A 16,679-nucleotide genomic window follows, 5' to 3' on the forward strand; every position below is an offset into this window, starting at 1 on the left:
TTTACCCCAGGTCCCCCCATTAAACTAGTCCCGTCCGAATAGGGCTTAATACCTAAAACATAGGAAGAAGCAAGGCATTGCCTTTTGAAAATCATGGGATGCATGAGGTATCTTGCAAGACAGGGGCTAGCCTTTCGAGGGCATGAGGTGGCTGAAGGTAATTTGTACCACCTTGTTAAATTAACAGCAACAGGTGATCCTCTTTTGACCTCTTGGCTTACCCGTTCACATGATTATATCAGTCCACAGTGCCAAAATGACTACCTGACTTTGTTTTGTAACACAATGCTGAGGGGACTTGCCTCACAGATCAGATCCTTGCCAGTGGTGCGGTTTTCAATTATAATGGATGGCACTCAGGATGTGCAGGGGAAAGAGCAGGTTTCTATATGTTTAAGATATGTGGATAAAGACCTAGTGCCACAGGAAGTATTTGCGGGACTGTATGAGGTGCCAGAGACAACTGGTGAGCAGATGGCCAAACTCTCTCTTGATGTGCTCCTAAGATTGAATATTCCAATCTCTTGCTGCGAGGTCAGACATACTTCAGACTAGAGGTGGGGAAAATTTCCGATTTTTAGATTAATCTAGATTCGGCCGTGGAAGAATCGAGAACGATTCACAAACATCCAAATTCCGATTATTCAAATATGCCAAGTAAAGCGGAACTAATACAGCAAGTGCGGTCTTCGAGATACTACAGGGAACGGACCGAGAGCACACATCCACCGCACACGCCCCCAGAATTATTATCAACACAAGCCTAATAGCTTCTCTGCTGCTAAAGCTGTGTCGACGTCACTTCCTTGATCTGGGAGCTTCAAAGTAAGATGAGGGTTGATCTACTACTGTAGACAACAAAGTATATGCTATATTCTACATGATTTTTAATGAATTTTTATGTTGTAGAGTTGTGAAATTATTTTATCAATGGAGAAATTGAGCAGCCTTGCTTTGTTGTCTACAGTAGTAGATCAACCCTCATCTTACTTTGAAGCTCCCAGCTCCCTGAAGTGACGTCGACGCAGCTTTAGCTGCAGAGAAGCTATCAGGCTTGTGTTGATAATAATAAACTCCTGGACTATTTTCAAACTTCCAAATGCATCGTTTTGTGAGTACAGACCATATTTGTACTACTGTAGAAGTTTGGTGTCATGGCATGTGATTTTAGTGTGGGAATTTTGGAGATACTGCCAGGTTCCGTTAGCGCTTGTACTAAGCTATTCGGGATAACTCAGTAACTCGGCTGATGTTCAGCCAAGATCGAAAAAACTTCGGGTGGGCTACTTGGCTGGATATCACGGTTCAAATGACCCTAGGGTGAATCTACTCCGAACTATCACTTTAAGAGCAAGACGGTTCTTGGATTAATGGTGGCCTCTGAAGTGTTGGGTGAGCTGGAGTGTTTAAACCGATCATTGTAAAATCAATCAAACGATTGGTGGCTTTCAGGATGCTGTTGCCTACGTGAGCTCTACACTTCAAGGGAAAAGAACTGAGGAGAAGTTTGGGAAATCTGTTTCAAAGATTGAGGATCTGGGAATAGAACCGATTCAAATTCCCTACCAGAGAGCTCCACCCAAGAGATTTACTGGTGGGGCTAGCCACCACAAGGCAAAGACACCTGAAGAGTTCTTTAGGTTAGAGTTTTTAAAGGCGTTGGATTGTTTGGCTGTGCAGTTTAAGGAGAGATTTAATCAGCCAGACTTGGAGAGACTTAAAAAAATTGAGAATGTTCTCCTCACAGGGAAAATGGATGATATCATTGTACAATACTCAGAAATAGACAGGGATATTTTGAAGGTGCAACTTCCAATGTTTCTCTCAAAAAATCCAGTCAAGTCTACTAAAGAAGTTGCAGACGTTCTTAAAGCAATGTCAAGAGAAGTAAGAGGCCTGTTTGATGAGGTGGAGAAGTTAGAGTACTAAAGCCGGAGTTACAGTCGACGCGTCGCTCACGGCGCAGCCGGCCCGTGACGTCAAAATGACGTTTCAGGCCTGGCGCTTCCCTTGAAAAGACGGCGCAGCGCGTTGTCGTGCACCAGTCGATTTTTGTAACTTGGCTGCGCCGAGAACGACGAACCGGATGGACCGTTGTGAGACCAGGCTCAGTCAGGAGGTGCGTTTGTACAGACAGCTGTACGAAACTGCAGTGAAACAGCACAGGGAGCACGTAAACTCCCAAAACTGGTGCACAGAGATTGGCAGAACTTTGGGGAAAGAGGGAGAGTTCTGTAAGAATGTGTGGAAGAAGCTACGGGACAGATACGCGAAGGCAAAGAAGAGGGCAGAGACTCCAAGTGGTGATGCCGGGGGCTTCAGACCTTCACCTCTTTTAACTGAATTAAAAAATTAAAATGATCCGAATACTGTAGCAGTATCATTAATGACAGTGTTCCTGCTCTTCATTGTTTTCTTCTCGACTTTCGTGGTTGTAGAGTAGCGCTAACCTTCACGTAGCAGCGCCACCTCTGTGACGGAGAAGATTGCAACGACTGGAGCATCGACTAGCGCCACTATATGTAGCCGGCACGAAATCGTGACGTCATCAACACCGCTTGCGCTAGCAGCCGCGGCAACCATGCTAGAGCCTTAATGGTTGTGCCTGTATCATCAGCTGAAGCTGAGCGAAGCTTTAGAGCCCTAAAAAGGCTAAAAACATGGTTAAGGTCTACCATGTCACAACAGCGGCTTAACAATGTTTCTGTGTGCCATGTGCATCAACAAGCCCTTGATCAGGTAGACCTGAAAGACATTAGCCAACAGTTCGTTTGGACTGGGTGGACTCTCATTGAATCACAAAGATACTGAAATTTACAATCACAGAGACCTCAAACATGAACAAACACACTAATAATTAATTGTCTTAAAAAGTTAAGTCCATTTGTGACAGACGAGAGCATGACTATGTAAATCTGTATCTGCCTGCATGGTAGCTTGTGTTAGGGTGCTGACAGTGAGTTAAAGCACTAAAAGCAGCTTTAAAATTAATCTGGCACTGTGTGGGATTAAAGGCTGTTGTGCGCAGATGTGAAGGCCACAGGAAGTTGGCTTTGTATCAGCAACAAACCCCCCTTCTCGATGCACCCAAGGGCCGAACACTAGTGCAAACGCTAGAAACATACTCTCGCTATTCACAGACATATTCAACCTCCCTCAGGAAGTGTGCCGGTCCCCAAGACATCTCAGCCCAGCAGACCAAATGACTGCCGCCCCATAGCCACATGTGGTGATGAGACTGATCAAAAACTTAATCACCCCCCCTACCTGCCACTCTAGATCCACTACAGTTCGCATGCCGCCTAGGGAGATTCACAGACAACGCCTTGACACTCCTACTCCACAAGAGTCCCGCCCACTTGGACTCTGGGAAGGGAAACTATGAGAGGATCCTGTTTGTGGAGCCCAGCTCAGCCTCTAACACTGTAGTGCCCTCCAAGTTGCTCACTGAGCTGAGCCACCTGGGACTGGACACCGCTGTATGCAGGTGGATCCACAACTTACAACTGTACAAGTGATCCTATATATATATGTGTGTGTGTGTGTAGCTTAAAACAACAGATTTAGATTAAAAAAAGAAAAAACATTTCAATCCAGATCTTTAGTCTCAGAGGATGGAACTGACTTTTTCTTCTTTCATCAAAACGAAAATAAATAAATAAATAAAGCACTTTCCTATTGGTTGTACACAATCACGTCTTCATGATGGTTCCGTGATGTACTGGGAAAACAGATGATGAGCTCCCGACCTGCACTGCCACCGTGATGAGCCCATGCAGGCTGTCTGCAGGCAGGCCTGGCCATCAACATGTTAGAATGACCAATAAAGAAAATCAGCCTTTTCCCTCTCAGTTTATCCTGTCAACTACATGGAACAGCGCTGTTTACGCAGGCTTAAAGCGAATACATGTTCCTCCATTCATACAACTGTACCATTCTAATTATTGATATTTTTTTTATTTGGAAAAATGTCAGATTGTAGTTTTTGATGATGAATCCAGAGCGCTTTGGGAAGAACAGGAGGTGTAGCTACCTGTCTGCAAATGGCGCTGAATGTGAAAAATGTCAACAAATTATCTGGGATGGATTCAGTCACTCACCCGCTTTGTTCCAATCATCCAGCAGAAGAAAAACCCGGAGTTCAGCGCCCGCTTCTCCTTACAAACCTCAGATTTGAAAGATAGAGCGTAAATTCAACAACGTTATCAAACGAGCGGCTTTAACAATGTGTTTGGGTACCAGGAGCGATGCTGTGCGTGCACCCGCAGCGCTGTCTGACAGGCAGCGACAAGACAGGCCTGAACAGGAGGCTGCGGGGGGCAGGTTGGATTTCTTTCACCGAAATTTGAGTTCCAATTCGGTCACACACTCCTTCACTTTTAAGCTGAAATATCAAGTTATGGGACTGAGATTGGGTTCAGGTTAAATGTAGACTGTACCACGGAGGAGTAGGAGGCTGAGGACCAAATTGTCGGACTGAGAAGGCAAGAACAAGCGAAGGATAAAGAGAAAGGCTTTATTATTACTAACTAAAAGCGCAGCCGAGAAAGGAAATAAAAGCTCAACTGAAGGAACTACACAAAAGAATGACTAACTGACAGGAAAAAACAAACCATCAAGGAAAATCCCAGCGAGCTAAGCCAGACAGAATCATCAAAAACAACCTCCATACAATGGTCTGGCACAGAGGGGAAGGGGACAGGTGTGATCAATATGAGTGGACAGGTAATTACACAGGAGGGAATCTACACAGCACCTGGGATAGACACAGACATTTCAAAATAAAACAGGAAGCAGGGCAAAAAAGTGCAAAAGTAAACCAAAAACAAAGCAAAACACAAAAACTCTGGCCATGACAGGCACACAAAGGTCACTACTTTACACCTCTGTTTGGTATTCAGTTCCTGACTCTTTACACCTTGTTCTTCATGCATCATCCTCTCCAGAATAGCAGCTTGGAAGCGACGACACTTTTCACTCAACATATCCGTGAGCAGGCAGGTGCCCCTTGAAACTTTTCTTAATGCAGTCCACAGGAGTATCCAATCAGATTTAATTGGCCAGAGATTACATTTACTGACCTTTGAGTAGATATGCAGCTTGGCAGCTAATTGTTGCTGACTTCCACATCCAGGGATACTACAGAACGGTTATCATTTAGAGTCAAATTTCCAAGCACTTGAAAAATAAAAATCTTGTATTCAGTGGATCTTTCTGATGCTGCATGTCATTATTGTTATGTTATTATTATTATTATCATTGTTGTTGTTGTTATTGTGTGATTGGCTTTTTAGCGCTACTTTTTTGAGAACAGAAAAAAAAACAGCCTTTCATGAATTCATTTCAGTAAATCTGTAGATCTGATCTAAATGGAACAAGCCTGTAAGACAACTCACAGGGCTTTACAGACTAACGGGCACAAACACACACACACATTTTTTTTTTTAAGGAGGGTTGAGTTTTGTATGTAATGAGACAAGAGTATTTGTGAAAGGAGCCAATGAGAACAGCACAGGGAGCAGCCTGCTCCAATCAGAGCTCTTAAAGCTCCTGATCCTCTCAGAGCTCCACCTTCTGTAACCAAGGGGCCCGTGCCATAAAAAAAACGATGTGCCCATTTCCATTAAGTATTAGTGTAAGAGTAGAATGTATACAGTGATGTTATCACAAATGTTTGGATGATGATCATACACAGTGCTGTGTTTCAGATGTCAGAATGATGCTTAACTATGGGATGTGTCATCTGGCATGGCGGGCTAATAGGACCACTGATGCAAATGTGTGATGGATTCTATTTGTTACATCACACAATGTGTTAGGCCAGCATTCACAAAATAGCTTGTGAAACCGGGCTCCGTTTACAGATTTACTGTTATCATTAAATAACAAACTTTAAGGAACAGGGGAGGGACAAAGGCTTCAGACCAATAGCTACAATTACCATTCAATACACAATACATCCTTATTTCAATCTTTTCATTTTTATTTTCCCTTAAGATTTCCCAGTAAAGAGAAATCACTAGAGCTACTGTTCTTCAGCTAACTTTGCATAAAATGTGGAAGTAGGTGTAAACAGTTACAAAAGCCTATTGTTCCCACAGTTTACCAGAGAGCTCAGACATGCCTTTCTATTTATTTCTATGTAGATCTGAGAATAATAAAGATTGAAATAGAACAGTGAGGAGTTGGTTTAAATGCTGTATAGACCTTATTTGCTTTTTATTTGTTTTTGTGTAACGTCTAGAATAAAATGAATATCTTAAGGTGCAAAGTCACAACCGCACAAATGGTGTGATTTAGATTCAAGATTCAAGATGTTTATTTGTCATGTACCCAATAACAGACACAGTGGTTATTATTGGCTCATGAACATCTTACTTTGCAACTTTCCAACCAAAAGAACTATGTTATTATTTTTAAAAAAGTAAATATAAATATATATAGAGAGAGAATATTAAATGCAAAATATCCAACAAAAGATCAGTGTGCAAATGTGATGTGCAAATATTGCCTGTAGATAGCTTATTGTCCAAAACTGGGGTTATAGTCCGTGATTCAGAAGCAAGATGGCCTGGGGATAAAAAGTGTTGTCAGTTTAAGTGTCTGAAACAAATATTAAAACTAATAGACCACAAAATGAAGTGACATGTTGACCAACCTTTCATAACTTTTGTTGAATAGAGGCAGCTGACTATGCTCACTGCAGGTGAAATAGATAACATAGTGGATAAAGGTATGTCATGACTAATGACATTTTGATTTGATTTATTTATTTAAACTCGAAAAATCATGAGTCTGTTATCACACCTTTTTACTTTTAGATGATTAACTAAGAAATGAACATTTTGGCCAGTCATTCTAGTCAAATTTCCTTCACAGATTTGGTCAAATTGAATTCAAAATAATAAATACTGAGCAAAGACAGAATAAAGCTGTCATTCAGTTTTCAACAGTACTCAGAAAAAAGAAAAAAAAAGGCTAGTATAAATACAAAACCAGAACTAAATACTAACAAAAACCCATGTAGCATTTGTATGGAAGTAAAAAATAGATCCCCACAGATAGAGGAGAGTTGTGATAATTGGCATAGCTAAGCCATGTTTAAAGCATTTGTGCGGGGAGTGGTCTGATCACACAATGCTCCATGCATCATCAGCATTTATCATCAGATCTCACACATTCATACAGACGCTCCTTCCCCCATCACTTTACAAAAGGACACCCCTTCAGTCCCCTCCCCCTTCACTGGCATCCTCCACCCACCCTTCCCTAATGATAGGAGCAGGTGCAAAGGCAGACGTTTGCTGTGTGTAAGCAACAACATGATGCAGAGCAACTCCCAAGAGAAAAAAAAACTCTACAATCTAAGACCAAAATCCTTCCATATGTCCTTACCCCTCCCAACAGCTACGGACACTAAATAAATGAAATAATGAAATAAATATTGAGAAAAAATGCATCATATATAAATTTATATGAATGTACCCCAGTTAATAGGTCCATGTATGTCACAATATGTCTGGTGGAGCAGGATGTTGAGGAAGAAGGTGAGGAACTAACGATAGAATGAAAAAGGGGTTTAATGACATTTTAAACTAAATAGCAAGCAGAGTTGAACTGAAAAACTGCAAACAAAAACTAAAAACAGAAAAAGAGAAACAGACTGACAAAATTCAATGAAAACACACAGGAGAAGAATTCAAGGATTCAAGGATTTATTGTCATTTCGACACATGTTAAAAACATGGGGTGAAACAAAATTGGTTACTCTGGTCCCGGTGCAAGCCCAATAATAAATAGAATAAAAAAGAAATAGCTAACTAAGGATATACAATAAGCATGGAAATTAACTTCAATGAAGAGACACAGCAGTATTCAACAGTCCTGTATCACTGAGGTAGTGTGCAGTAGAATTAAAGTGACAGTTTAAAGGGGCATTGTAGTGCTCAGAGCTCCAGCGTTCCCTCGCCAACGCAGCTCCGGGGGTCCATGCTGGATCCTCCGGACCTTAGTCTTGACTTCGGCCGCCCTCCCGGCCGCCCTCCGGACTTCCGTTGGTCTCCAGTCCACCTCTGAGCTGCCGCCTCTGTTAAACACTGTTAACTGTTCACTCTCAATGCCATAAGTCAGCACAAGATCAAGGGTGTGATTAAGGCAGTGAGTCGGTCTGTGTACACTCTGAGAAAATCCAATAGAGTCTAATATAGAATTAAAGTTCATATTCAGGCTGTCATTTTCAACATCTACATGAATATTAAAGTCACCCACTACAATGACTTTATCTGTACTCAGCACTAACTGGGATAAAAACTCTGAGAATTCAGACAGAAACTCAGAATAAGGGCCAGGTGGACGATACACAACAACAAACACAAGAGGTTTCTGGGATTTCCACTTTGGAGATGCATGAATCTAGTGAATTAAACCAAGTAGCGGATGGTTTTTATGGGGATCATTGAAAACAAGTAGTTAACTTTTGGTAGGATCATCATTTTAATGGTAGCAACTCTCCCCATGAGTGATATGGGTAGTGACTTCCGTTGTGTGAGATTATCCTCTACTGTCTTTAAAAGCTGCACATAATTTAGCTTCGTTAGCTCTGAGAGCCTAGAGGAAATGTTTATGCCTAAATATCTGATATTTTCTGACTGTAAAGTGACAGCAGATATATTCTGGAATTACAATTAATAGAAAAAACTGTGGTCTTAGACCAATTAATAGAGTGGTCAGAAAGTGCTGAGAATTTATCTATTTGTTATTGAGTGTGATCGTGTGAGTGAGAGATGTCTGTGAGTTCTGGAGGAAAAGTAATACATCATCAGCATAAAGATTTATTTCATGCTCAACGTATTTGGGTTTGATGCCATGAATAACTTTATTTTGTCTGACAGTAGCTGCTAGGTTCAATAAAAATTGCAAAATGTGAGGGGGAAAGTGGGCAACCCTGTCTTCGAGATTGATTGCCACATTCAAATTTTTTCTAACAAAGTCAGAAACTGTGTATCAAAACTGTATCAGGAATTGTGGGGTTCTTCTAGATATACAGACCATTCCCTTTTGAAATAATTAATGAAATCAAGGTTTTTTAATAATGATGTATTAAATCTCCAATTTCTTCTTCAGCGTGATAGAGACTGGTGCGTAATCACTGATAGTGAGGGGATAGTCTGAAATCTCACTAATGAAAGAGCTGCTAACTCGGAAATAATCTGGTCTTGAATATTAATGGTGTACTGGTAAGAAGAAGCTGTATTCCCTGAGAGTGGGAAACATGTAAAACATGTACTGTTTAACAATTTTTGTGGACTCCCTGTGGTACTGAGCCTGTCCAATCCTGAGTCAGATACCATGTTGAAGTCCCCTCCTGTGATGAGTGTGTTATCTGAGTGATAAGAGTGAGATGAAAAATGAGTGGAAAAATTACGGGTCAGTTCACTGTGTGTTGTTGACTTTAGTAGAGAGGAAGTTTCCCGACTGGACTTGTTGCACAGGTGGCATCCTATCATGGTACCACGCTGGAATTCACTGACCTCCTGAGAGCGAGCCGTTCTTTCACAGATGTTTGTAGAAGCAGTCTGCCTGCCGAGCTGCTTGAATTTATACACCTGGGGCCATGGAAGGAATACTTTTGGCAATATAGTGTACATCATTTGACAGTCGCAGTTCATTTATAAAACCTGAGCTTTCTTTCAAATCAACTAGCTGGTTCGAGCTTCAAGCTGGTTTCATCCCAGTCAGCTATATTATTCGAATTCTGCTTACATGCAGCTAAAATGATATTCTTTATTACCAATATTCATTTATATTGTCTTATTGTAAGTCCATATTTAGATTAGAAGGTCTGCTTTAGTGGCAGTCTTCCACAAAAAACAGTCTCTGTAGGTCATTGCAGCAGAGTGCAGCACAGAGAAGATCAGCAGAAATGGATGAACAGGTGGTCTCTGACTTTGGATGGATTATCGTCATCAAATGCCTGCATGCTGATCCCGTGGAAAGAGGAGAGCAGAGTATTTACTTGTAGACAACCGAGACAGATGTACAATCAAACATGATCACAGTAGACAGAATTTTGTCCTCTCCTTCTTTTAAACTACCAACTCACTGTGGTAGTCTGACAGAATGATAAATATTTTCTTTTAAAATAGCAGTATGCTATATTGCATTGCATTCAGAGGCTCTAAATGTGTCAGGATGCACAGAAAATGCATTGATGGCATTCAGTTTAGCATCATGATGTGACCTAATTCTACATTTTTTCTAAACCCAATCAACAAATATTCTTCTCTGGATTGTTGAGGTTGTGCAAGTATTGTTTTTCAGTTTAATAACAGAAAATAATTATTTATTTAGGGTAGAGATGCCTCTTATCAAAGGAACATTTTATGTGGTCATTTCAGTATCACCTTTGATTGCTCTTTCGACAGGTGGACACATAAAAATTCATCCTTTACTTTGTCAACACTTATATTTGATTTAGTAGATTTATGGAAGGTACAAAATTGTGAGTTTCAGATGGTGTATAAAAGCTTGTACATTCATATAACACACAAATCCTTGGTTAGTTTCCAACGGTTTGAATCAGAATAACATAATTGCTGATATAATACCAACCACATTTACAGATTATAATGCCCTGTGACTTAAAGTATCTTCCAAATCGAATACAGTCCAAACCAGGGGTGCAGATCCGATGTCAGGATTGGGGGAGACACAAAAGTGATTTTTTTTTTTGCCCGTATGCAACTTATACCAAGCCACCATAAATCACAGCTTCGTAGAGGCTCGCCATATCATTCAAAAAGTATTGCACAGGGAATCATTTATTGTGCTTAACTTTCTTGTTTATTTGTCCTAAACAGCCAATCACTGCTTACTTAACTGTTATATTAATAAATCCTAATTTTAAGGGTCCTCTGACCCTCCCAGATCCCCAATTCTTTTCACCATCTTCCTTTTCTCCCACTGTATGGGGCTACTTTATGCATGATTAATTGATATGGATGAATATTAAAAAATGAAGCCCTAACCAAGTTGTGTAAACTAACGTATCATGTTTTTACAATGGCAGTTATGCTGGTTTACATAGAATCATTCCTTTTTTGTTTTCATTTGTCATTTTCCAGGACTCCCTAGAAGAGGAGATCCTGTATCTGTATAACTCGTATCATCTGTACAACTCCTCTATACAATAAAGGATAAATAATTGTACAACATGACAATTTTACTTTTAATTTTTTATTGAGCGGGACAATTCATGTATTTCAGAAATTGGGAGGGGGGGGGGGGTAATTAACTTAACATGCATGTTTTTGGATGGTAGGAGGAAGCTAATGTACCTGAAGAGAACGTGCAAACTCCACAAAGAAAGGCCCCAGCCAGGATTCAAACCAGGAACCCTCTTGCTGTGAAGCAATAGTGCTAACCACCATTGAGCAAAGTTCATATAAGACCTATGGCTTATACTTTGAATGCATCTTCACTCACTCGCATGCTGATTATACAGTTGCTGTGTCATTCTATGGTTTTAATCATCAGTATCCAGTTCTGGTTTCATATTCTTGCTGCTGGTGTTGTGGTTGCTGTTTGTGTTTTTCTCAGTTTGTCTTCCTGCAGGTGCTACTGATGGTTCTCTGCCTGCTTTCCCCACAGAGCCTGTAGGGCTTTTTCTGTCAGCTTTCTCTACAAATGTAACATCTGGTTGCCCAGTTTTGTCTTGTTCTCATTTACATATGATTCCTTTGTGTCTCCTTTCTTCACTCTCCCTCTTTCTTTGTCGCCCCTGTCAGGTTCGGCAATAATATATAAGAAACAAATATGGATAAATAAATAATACTTAAGCTTCAAGGGGAGCTCTGTATCCATAAAGCTCCCCTTGGTAAAGCAAATGTGTTTGGAACAACATGGCATTCCGATCATCATTCCGCTTGCCATGATCCTGGACATATGATTTCAGTCAGACAAAAATGTTTACATTTGTTTATAAAGTCTGCTTTTGGTTGGACGAATACATTTTTTTTTCATGTCGATGTGCTTAGTGTCTTTAGTTCAAGTAAAAGATTAAATTTTTTCAAATTAAGCAAATTTAAATCTTCACCATAAAAGTAATTGTAAGGCCCTTTAAAGATATATGCGAATGTTGTACCCTTGAACAAGGAAAATAGCGATGGGTGAATGAATAAACAGCCGCTGTCTACTTCACTCGTTTTCCCTGAATCTTTATAAATCATAAGCACAGCAAACACAAAATACATATCTGGCATAATCACATGGAGTCATAATCAGTCATAATCATGAGTCATAATCACATGACTCACATGGAGCAGTAGGGGAACTCTGCCAGGCTGCTTGTTGTAGACTTCACCTCTGTATTCAACACCACCTCCTCTCACAGGTTGGATTCTTAACTATCAAACCTCTGACTACCTTGCTATTTCTTTCTGGATCAATGAGTTTCTGTCACATCGCTTCCAGAGAGTTGGCCCCCAACATCTCCCCAGCCCTAAAGGCTGAGTTATACTTCTTTTAATTGCCCTTGCACTTGCGTCTTGCGCTTGCGTTAATGGCTCGAGACGTTTATGCTTCATTTAGCTTTGCCGGCGCTTGCGTGTGCTGCGTGGCGATTCACCGCCAGGACAGTAGGTGGAGTAGCGGGTTTTTTCAATGACAAGCCTACTACGATGAAAGGAAATTCACCGCCAGGACCTCTTCGGCAAGTCTCTCTTCGACTGGATTCATGCTTCTTCTTCTTCTTCTTGTAAATAGCCGGTATTTTCTCAGATTTTCAACACGTTGGGGGTCTAAACGACTACTTTCTCGCCTGAAAATGTGTCAAATGTTGCTAAAGTTATATATTTACAGAGTTTATAGCTTAAGCGAAATCAGCTTTTGAGGCCGGCTGATTTCGGCTCGGGCAGGAGTGAAGTGCACTGTGTGTAAACGCTCTGCATACTGTCTGATCGATGAGTATGCCGTTTTCAAGTGCGTGAAGTTTAGAAAATTGAGGTGACACACACAAGCACGCAAGGGGGGGCTTGCAACCGCGCAAGGGCTTGCGTTGCGTCTTGCGTTGCGTCTTGCGTCACCGACCATAAATCAGGCTTAATTCTCAGCACTGGCTCCCCCCAGAACTTTATAATGAATCCCCTACTAGAGGATCTACTACAGGATCAATAATAAGGGGCAGTCTTGGCGGAGCCGAACACGCACTGTAAATAAGATCAACTTAGTGCCATGAATGTGGACACAGTTCTTCGGTTATACAGGGATAGCTCGTAAAAGCAATTCGGGTACTTCATACTCCCTCAATACCTTTCACAGAATCCTTTGGGGAACATGGTCATAAGCCTTTTTCAAATCTACAAAACATATGTAGACTGGATAGTCAAACTATCATGATCCCCTGAGTAACTCTGCAAGGGTAAAGACCCGGGGCCTCATGTACAAAGACTTGCGTGGATTTCCTACTAAAACATGGCGTACGCTCAAACCCAAATGACCTCCAACGTACAAAAATATCCAGATGTATGAATCTGTGCGCACGCATCAATCCAAGCACATTTCCTTTGTACATCACAATCAACGTGGAATTGAGCGCAGATGTCGGAGCACCCGACTCCTCCCTGTCCACGCCCCTACTTAAATACGCAAATCATATTTAAATGAGCCCTGCACCTGTGATTCCCCTATGTGTACGGTCAGAAAATAAAGAAAAAAGAATGAATAAGACGGGAAAAAGAAGAACTTTACGAAAAGTGAGATGTCGGTGCTACTTTCTGAAGTGGAGGCGCAAAAATGTGTTCTTTGGCACGTTGTCCTCCAGCATAAGCAGCAAAGCAAGAGGAGTGGGTGGGAGAGCCTGAGGCTGTCAATGCTGGGGTGTCTGAGAAGCCTCACAAGCAGTGCACAATCGGTAATTGACAGGCAGCAGAGCCCAGCTCGTAACCTGATTGGTTACCTTTTAATGGTCCGGTCTGCAATTTTGTAAACAAACCTGCTGGCTTTGGAGGGACCTAGCGGGACATATAGGGGACCTAGAGAACTCTTTTTTTTTGTATTGGGGTATTTAATGTACTACTTTCAGAATCCCCGGACAGTTCCAGGCATTATGCTTGAAAAAGAGTTGCAGACTGCAGCTTTAAGGTGGAAGTGAAGAAGAAGTGGTCCCACATTAAGGTGGAGGTGAAGAAGAAGTGGTCCGACATTAAGGTGGATGTGAAGATGAAGTGGTCCCACATTAAGGTGGAGGGGAAGAAGAAGTGGTCCCACATTAAGGTGGAGGGGAAGAAGAAGTGGTCCCACATTAAGGTGGAGGGGAAGAAGAAGTGGTCCCACATTAAGGTGGAGGTGAAGAAGAAGTGGTCCCACATTAAGGTGGAAGTGAAGAAGAAGTGGTCCCACATTAAGGTGGATGTGAAGAAGAAGTGGTCCGACATTAAGGTGGATGTGAAGAAGATATGGTCCCACATTAAGATGGATGTGAAGAAGAAGTGGTCCCACATTAAGGTGGAGGTGAAGAAGAAGTGGTCCCACATTAAGGTGGAGGGGAAGAAGAAGTGGTCCCACATTAAGGTGGATGTGAAGAAGAAGTGGTCCCACATTAAGGTGGAGGTGAAGAAGAAGTGGTCCCACATTAAGGTGGAGGGGAAGAAGAAGTGGTCCCACATTAAGGTGGAGGTGAAGAAGAAGTGGTCCCACATTAAGGTGGATGGGAAGAAGAAGTGGTCCCACATTAAGGTGGATGTGAAGAAGAAGTTGTCCCACATTAAGGTGGAAGGGAAGAAGAAGTGGTCCCACATTAAGGTGGAGGGGAAGAAGAAGTGGTCCCACATTAAGGTGGAGGTGAAGAAGAAGTGGTCCCACATTAAGGTGGAGGGGAAGAAGAAGTGGTCCCACATTAAGGTGGAGGGGAAGAAGAAGTGGTCCCACATTAAGGTGGAGGGGAAGAAGAAGTGGTCCCACATTAAGGTGGAGGTGATGAAGAAATGGTCCCACATTAAGGTGGATGTGAAGAAGAAGTGGTCCCACATTAAGGTGGAAGTGAAGAAGAAGTGGTCCGACATTAAGGTGGAGGGGAAGAAGAAGTGGTCCCACATTAAGGTGGAGGTGAAGAAGAAGTGGTCCCACATTAAGGTGGAGGGGAAGAAGTGGTCCCACATTAAGGTGGATGTGAAGAAGAAGTGGTCCCACATTAAGGTGGATGTGAAGATGAAGTGATCCCACATTAAGGTGGAGGGGAAGAAGAAGTGGTCCCACATTAAGGTGGAGGTGAAGAAGAAGTGGTCCCACATTAAGGTGGAGGTGAAGAAGAAGTGGTCCCACATTAAGGTGGATGTGAAGATGAAGTGGTCCCACATTAAGGTGGATGTGAAGATGAAGTGGTCCCACATTAAGGTGGAGGGGAAGAAGAAGTGGTCCCACATTAAGGTGGAGGTGAAGAAGAAGTGGTCCCACATTAAGGTGGAAGTGAAGAAGAAGTGGTCCCACATTAAGGTGGATGTGAAGAAGAAGTGGTCCGACATTAAGGTGGAGGGGAAGAAGAAGTGGTCCCACATTAAGGTGGAAGTGAAGAAGAAGTGGTCCCATATTAAGGTGGATGTGAAGAAGAAGTGGTCCGACATTAAGGTGGAGGGGAAGAAGAAGTGGTCCCACATTAAGGTGGAGGTGAAGAAGAAGTGGTCCGACATTAAGGTGGATGTGAAGAAGAAATGGTCCGACATTAAGGTGGAAGTGAAGAAGAAGTGGTCCCACATTAAGGTGGATGTGAAGAAGAAGTGGTCCGACATTAAGGTGGATGTGAAGAAGAAATGGTCCCACATTAAGATGGATGTGAAGAAGAAGTGGTCCCACATTAAGGTGCAGGTGAAGAAGAAGTGGTCCCACATTAAGGTGGAGGGGAAGAAGAAGTGGTCCCACATTAAGGTGGATGTGAAGAAGAAGTGGTCCCACATTAAGGTGGATGTGAAGAAGAAGTGGTCCCAAATTAAGGTGGAGGGGAAGAAGAAGTGGTCCCACATTAAGGTGGAGGTGAAGAAGAAGTGGTCCCACATTAAGGTGGATGGGAAGAAGAAGTGGTCCCACATTAAGGTGGAGGTGAAGAAGAAGTGGTCCCACATTAAGGTGGATGGGAAGAAGAAGTGGTCCCACATTAAGGTGGAGGTGAAGAAGAAGTGGTCCCACATTAAGGTGGATGTGAAGAAGAAGTTGTCCCACATTAAGGTGGAGGGGAAGAAGAAGTGGTCCCACATTAAGGTGGAGGTGAAGAAGAAGTGGTCCCACATTAAGGTGGAGATGAAGAAGAAATGGTCCCACATTAAGGTGGATGTGAAGAAGAAGTGGTCCCACATTAAGGTGGATGTGAAGAAGAAGTGGTCCCACATTAAGGTGGAGATGAAGAAGAAATGGTCCCACATTAAGGTGGATGTGAAGAAGAAGTGGTCCGAAATTAAGGTGGAAGTGAAGAAGAAGTGGTCCCACATTAAGGTGGAGGTGAAGAAGAAGTGGTCCCACATTAAGGTGGATGTGAAGAAGAAGTGGTCCGACATTAAGGTGGAAGTGAAGAAGAAGTGGTCCCACATTAAGGTGGATGTGAAGAAGAATTGGTCCGACATTAAGGTGGATGTGAAGAAGAAATGGTCCCACATTAAGATGGATGTGAAGAAGAAGTGGTCCCACATTAAGGT

At 42.1% G+C, this 16,679-nt stretch overlaps 1 protein-coding gene across 8 annotated transcripts in view; it reads right to left on the reverse strand.

Moving 5' to 3' along the window:
• epb41a (erythrocyte membrane protein band 4.1a) overlaps positions 1-4,228 on the reverse strand; it is a 102,187-nt gene extending 97,959 nt beyond the window's left edge. For all 8 annotated transcript variants that reach the window (XM_075449618.1, XM_075449624.1, XM_075449621.1 and 5 more), the window contains exon 1: positions 4,101-4,228. The gene's annotated coding sequence lies outside the window, so the exon portion shown is untranslated. The remainder of the gene's footprint in view (positions 1-4,100) is intronic.
• Positions 4,229-16,679: the final 12,451 nt, after the last annotated feature.

This window comes from Odontesthes bonariensis, chromosome 18, assembly GCF_027942865.1.
Source record: "Odontesthes bonariensis isolate fOdoBon6 chromosome 18, fOdoBon6.hap1, whole genome shotgun sequence".
Lineage (NCBI taxonomy): Eukaryota > Metazoa > Chordata > Actinopteri > Atheriniformes > Atherinopsidae > Odontesthes > Odontesthes bonariensis.